Source organism: Rhinolophus sinicus, chromosome 14 (genome assembly GCF_057876585.1).
Source record: "Rhinolophus sinicus isolate RSI-liver-muscle chromosome 14, RSI-T2T, whole genome shotgun sequence".
Lineage (NCBI taxonomy): Eukaryota > Metazoa > Chordata > Mammalia > Chiroptera > Rhinolophidae > Rhinolophus > Rhinolophus sinicus.
In genome coordinates, this window is record NC_142514.1 from 112,148,955 (window position 1) to 112,155,766 (window position 6,812).

Consider the following 6,812-nt stretch of genomic DNA (forward strand, 5'->3'; position numbering starts at 1 on the left):
TATTGAGTTATCATTCTTCTTGACCTCCTGGCAGCTTTTGTTGATTATATTCTGTTGCGAAAAGCTGAGTGGCTGACCCAACTCTAACCACAGTTCTCCTTCTTCTAGTCCTCCTCCAGTTAGGGATGGCCAAGTGACAGAGTTGAATGAGATGTAAGTAGGACTTCTGGCAAAGCTTTTGCTTTTCTGATAAGGGACTGGCACCCCTACTGCCCTTCACCCTTTCTTCTTTCCCTTTCATTCCTACCAAATGGGGTATATGGGATATTAGCAGCCCTGGAGCAAAGATAGGTTAATGCCTTCCCTTTCTGTCAAAAATATATTTTCTATAGTGTTCAAAAGTGAGCTCAGTAGCTAGCTTGCCATGTTTCCTTTTCCTGTATATTTACAGATTGGTTAATGACTTTAGTATCTATTCTAGCTCCCTAGACAAGTGAGAGTGTGGTGTTGAATTTAGAGGCAGGGGGTTTGTGCTGTGTACTCATCTTGGACTCCTACCTCTCTGTTCAGCCAATCTTTAAATCCTGTTGCTTTTACCTCATCAATATCTTTCAGGTTTATGATATTTGTGATCTCCCCACTCTCACTATCTATTCAATCTCATCACTTTAGACTGTACTTCACAATAGTCTCTGTATTAGGGCTACCATATCAACGTACCATAAAACAGAGAGGCTTGAAATATAGTTGGCCCTTTGTATCTGTGAGTTCTGTATCCATGGATTCAACCAACCTTGAACTGAAAATATTCAGATTAAAAAAAAGGTTACCTTGCTGTTTACATGTACTATGTAGTTAGGCCTACAATGGTTGCATCTGTACTGAACATGTATAGACTTTTTTTCCTTGTCATTATTTGCTAAACAATACAGTATAACAACTGTGTACATAGAATTTGCATTGTATTAGGTATTATAAGTAATCTAGAGATGATTTAAAGTGTATGGGAAGATGTGAGTAGGTTATTTGCAAATACTATGCCATTGTATATAAGGGACTAGAGCATCCTCAGATTTTGATAATGAGGGGGCTCCTGGAACCAATACCCTGTGGATACCAAGGGACAACTCTAATAGACATTTTTTACCTCACAGTCCTGGAGGCTAGAAGTCCAAAATTGAAGTGTTGGCAGGGTTGGTTCCTTCTGAGTCCTGTAAAGGAGGATGTGCTCCATGCCTCTTTCCCAGTTTCTGTTGCTTTGCTGGAAATCTTTGGCACTCCTTGGAGTGTAGATGTATTAGTCCAGTCCTTCACCTTCACATGGCATTTTTCCTGTGTCACTTCACATAGTCTTCCCTCTGTGAATGTCTTTGTCTGTGTCCAAATTTCCTTTTTTTTTTTTTTTTTGAAAGCACACCAGTCATATTGGATTAGGGCCCACCCTAATGAGCTCATCTTAACTTGATCATCTGCAAAGACTGTGTCCGAATAAGTCACATTCTGAAGTACTGGAGGTAAGTCTTCAACATATATTTTTGGAGGATACAATTCACCCTGTAATTGCCTCCCATTTAGTACCTACATTGCTTCCAGAATTACTTTATTAAACACCTTTCATGACTCATTTACCCTAGGATAAAGTATAAATACCTAATAAATACTTAAATACTGTCTAACCAATTATAATGTGGTATCGATGATCATTGATTTCTCTACATGGTGCTATTCATGCTGTACTTTCCCCTCCCAAGCTATTCTCTCCTCTCCTTATGCCCCTTTGACCCTTCAGCTGGTCAGCAAATTTCTATTCATCTTTCAAGTCCCAGAACAAAGATTATCTTCCCATTGTAGTCTTTCTAAACCATCTATACTCCCAAGGAGATTCTATTTCTCTCTCATCTGTGATCCTACAGAAGTTAAGTAAAGAGTATTCTGTACTTCTATGACATGCCATATCTTCTTTAATATATCTCATATTGAATTGTAGCTATTGGTTTGACTCTCTCTTACTAGGTTGTAGTGCCAGAGGGACTTATTAATTCATCACCATTTCCCCAGCACACACCCAACTAGCACACTGTAGTGCTCTATAAATGTTCATTGACTGAAAGTAAACTGTTAACCAAAATTCTCTATGAACCTGAACTTTTGCATATGTGCAGTGTACACACAACCTGATGAGCTTCATGATGAACTAAAATTGATTAATTTTATGCTTAGTGAAACTTGACTTTGAATGATCCACAAATAACTTTAATTCCAAGTATTTTTGGATTAGGCATGCTGAGTACAAATAATTTAATATTTTAATTAAAATGTTATGTTTGTGTTTATAGATGTGTAAGCTTAGAAAATAAGGCAGGTAGGTAGGGCACTTTTAATTTAAGAAAGCTGCTTCAGCTGTTACTAAGGATATTGTACTTCAATATATTTTTTAAAAGAAAATGAAAGTATGGGAAGATCTGGAAAGGAGGATCTAGACTCTTTTTGTTGTTTATTGATCAGGAATCAAGAGACCTGTGTTCAGGCTCCAGCATTGCTACTAACTTTGGAGGCTTTTTATAAATCACCTACTCTCCCTGGGTTTCTGTTTCCTCATCTACACACTAAAAAGGTTGAACTGCATCCATGTTTTTGAAACTGGGGACTGTAAATAAAGTTGGTGGGTAACTACCAGAACTCAAAATATAACAAAACACCAGAGTACATTGTACATAATAAGGAAGTTTGTTTCATGAAACTTTTGTTTCAATGATTGTGTGTGTGTGTGTGTGTGTGTGTGTGTGGAGGGGTGGTGGGTCAAGATGTAAAATTTATTTCTTTCAGGTCAAAGTAAAAAATTTCAAAAGCCATTGAGCTAGAGGATCTCTGATGCATCTTCCAGCTTTGAGCTTCTCTTAAAACACTCAGAAATTCTCCATGTGCTCTTTGTGTTAGCTCAATTAAACACTAAGCAGTACTTTATATACTTAGTATGTTTGTTATGATTTACAAGCGAGAAAACAACAAAAAGAATCTGCTCCTCTCTCAGTCATCATCACCTTAGTAAATGGAAGCACCATTCTTTTAGACTTTGTATGGGAATTAAAGAAAAACAAATTCTGGTATGGAGAGTAGAGACAGGGTTTTATCAGTTACAATTTTGTATTTATCAATTGAGTGTTTCATAATCTTTTGCTACCAAGGATTATTAATTTGATAATAAGTTAAATTTGAAGTCAAAACTGGGTATATTCCTTGTGGTTCCCCCAGAGAGTCGTGAGATAGACTATTAAGGGGTCCATATGAAGTGATTAAGATCCTTAGTACCGTCAATATCCTGATCCTCACAATCGGAGATGGATTAAACTGGAACCAAAGTTCTGATTTGAACCGATTAACTAGTCTCACTTAACTCTTATTTAACTATCTAATGGGACTGTTTGAATCACATAGACTTTTTTCAGAGTACATGAATAGTATGAATGTAAATAAATGCATAAATTAGAAGTCAGCTTGTATTCCATGTTCATGCTATTCTCAATACTCTAAAAAATTATGATTTGTGTCTTTACAATTATTTTCTGAGTAGGACAGGTCATCTGAAGAGAATTAGAAGTCAATTTACACATTAAAAATGTAATAATAATTTTCTAACTTGTGTAGGCATTATTTTAATTTCGTTATATTTGTAGTGAGGGATATCTGATTGACAGAATTTCCTCTATATATTCCTCTGTACTTAAAAGAATGGCTTTACAACCATTGCATTAGTGAAGGCCTTTGTCATCTCTCAGTTGGATCAATGTCCTATTCCACTTCCTACCTCCAATACAATGAACTCATATAAACCTCCAGGAGTTTAAATGACCTGAACAAATATAGGGAGGGAGAAAAAATCCTGAATTGACAAGAGTTTAAACTTCCAATAGCTGGGTAAAGATACACTAAATAACTACATTAAGTCATTAGTTGGAGTGGAGGCTAAAAATAAAGACTACATTGAGTTGTAGAAAGATAAAGTTACAAGTCATTTGCATGCCTGAAGCAGTAGATTGAAGACATCTTGCCTGCTAAAAAACATTTCAATAAATTATGCACATTCACTCAGACACAACATACATGTGAATCTCAGGATTTTTGTGAGAACTATGCATATATACATGAGTGGTGAATGAAAAATCTACAACATTGAATAACTGCATTTTTTCAGGTCATCTCTCTGGAATGCCCATTTTGGACTTCTTGTATCAGCAGTTGTAGTTTATACGAATGCCTATTTGCTGCTAGTGTCAGAAGTCATTCAGGTTGACCAAATTCTAGTCCATTCGGCCTTGTATATATTTTTCAAATCTGTCTCCTCTTTGCCTTCCCCAATCTGTTTGCCCTGGTTTTGATCCTTATCTCTTGCTAGAGTGGCTACAAGCTCAATTCCTCTGGTCTTGCCCACTTCCAAAATATGCGTCATATCACTTGAAGAAGGTTTCTAATGTATACAATAATCTAATTATATTGTGTCTAACTTAAACTATTTCAAATCCCCTGTACACACACACACACACACACACACACACACACACACACACTACTTAAAGAATAAAATTGAAATTAATTAGGATGGCATAAAAGACATGCTTTAGTCACCACTGGTTTTTCTTTCTCCTTCTATTTGTTCTCACATTATCATGCTACTTATGGCTCCTGAAATACCATGGTCTATCTCGACACCATACACTTTGCATAGTTGAAGATTAGTTTAGGTTATGAATGACAGAAAAAAAATATTAACGATGGCTTAAACAAGATGGAAGTTTATTTCTCTTTCATGTAAAAGAAGTATAAAGTGGTGTCCAGTACTAATAGGGAAGCTTTACTAATGTGGGGACCCAGGCTCTGTCTATATTGCTTGGCCATGCTCTACATGTGGCTTTTACCTCTGGAATGACTGCTTAAGAATCTGCCATCACATCTATATTCGAGCAAGCCAGAGAGGGAGGAGTGAAGTGCACTCCCTCTGAGTGATTTTTAGTGAATCCAAGAACTTTAGTGAAAGCTATTAATAAAGAGAGTATCTCTTTCACTTCTATTTAAGATTTTGAAGCTAATGAGTACAGCCTCCTTGCCATCATGAGGAGAGATCCAGCTTAAGAGTGGAGCCAATCTAGAGGAAGCAGAAATTCTCAAACCCAGCAAAGAAACTGAGTTCTTTTGTCTGATCCCCAGAATCAAGCTATAGATAAAATAAGACATATCCTTGGATTTTTAAATGACAGGCACACCTTGTTTTATTGAGCTTCCCTTTAATGCACTCTGCTGACATTGCATTTTTTTTTTACAAATTGGTTTGTGACAACCCAACATTGAGCAAGTCTATCGGTGCCAAAGTGAAGCATTTCTTCACTTTGTGTCTCTGTGTCACATTTCGGTAATTGCAATATTTCAAACTTTTGCATTATAGTTATATTTGTTATGGTGATCTGTGATCATTGATCTTTGATGTTATTATTGTAATTGTTTTGGGACACCATAAACCATGCCCATGTAAGACAGTGAACGTAATCAATAAATGTTGTTTTGTTCTGACTGCTCCACCAACTGGCTATTCCCCCATCTCTCTCCCTCTCCTCAGACCTCCCTATTCCCAGAGATAAAATATTGAAATTAGTCCAATTAATAACCCTGCAATGGCCTTTGAGTGTTTGAGTGAAAGGAAGAGTCAATCGATGCAGCAAACTTCAGTGTTGTTTTATTTTAAGAAATAGCTATAGCCGTCCCAACCTTCAGCAACCACCTCCCTGATCATCCAGCAGCCATCAACATCAAGGCAAGACCCTACACCAGCAAAAGGATTAAGACTCGCTGAAGGGTCTGATGACAGTTAGCATTTTCTAGCAATAATGTATTCTTAAATTAAAGTATGTACACTGCTTTTTTAGACATGAAGCTATTGCACACTTAATAGACTACAGTGTATTGTAAACATAACTTTTACATATATTGGAAAACCAAAAATTTTGTATGACTTGTTTTATTGCAATATATGCTGTGTTGTGATATTTGTTTTGTTATGGTGCTCTGGAACCAAACTGGTAATATCTCTGAGTGATTATAAATTCAGTCCATCATACCGATAGATTGAAAGCGGTGGTGGTAGTGATGTCAATGGATAGGTGCTCTCAATGAGATGAAGAGTGTGGCAGTGTGCTGCTTGAGTCAAGGAGCTGGATGGACAGCAAAGAAGTTGAGATATTAGATTTGTCATTTTGAAAGTGGTACAGTTTCTGGTGATGACATTCAGGATGTGACTCTGGAAAGTGGGTGCCTCAGGTAGTGTGGATAAAAAATGTTGATGGTTGGGGCGGCCCGTTGGCTCAGTGGTTAGAGTGCAGTGCTCATAACACCAAGGTCTCCAGCTCCATTCCCACATGGGCCAGTGAGAAACAACAGCTTGGGCTTGGAGTTGAGCTGCTGGTGGGCAGCCAGTTTGCTCAGTGGTTAGAGCACAGTGCTCATAACCCTAAGGTTGCCAGTTCGATTTCCACATGGGCCAGTGAGCTGTGCCCTCCACAACTAGATTGAAAACAACGACTTGGCATAGAGCTGATGGGTCCTGGAAAAATGCACTGTTCCCCAATATCCCCCAATAGAAAAAAAAAAAGTCACTGGAGATGAAGAGGTCAAGAAATTGAGGCCATGAATTTGATTGCTTCACATAAATGCCCCTCGGTATAGGCCAATGGCATCATCTCTGGGCTTAATTCAGCAAAAACAGATGATGAGGGCTTGAGGTCCAGCTTTCTTCTGTTTTGGTCATTCCTAACAATAGATCTTCACATAAATTAGGAGAATAGACCATTCAGTCAATCTTCAATAAATATTATTTGTCTCACTTT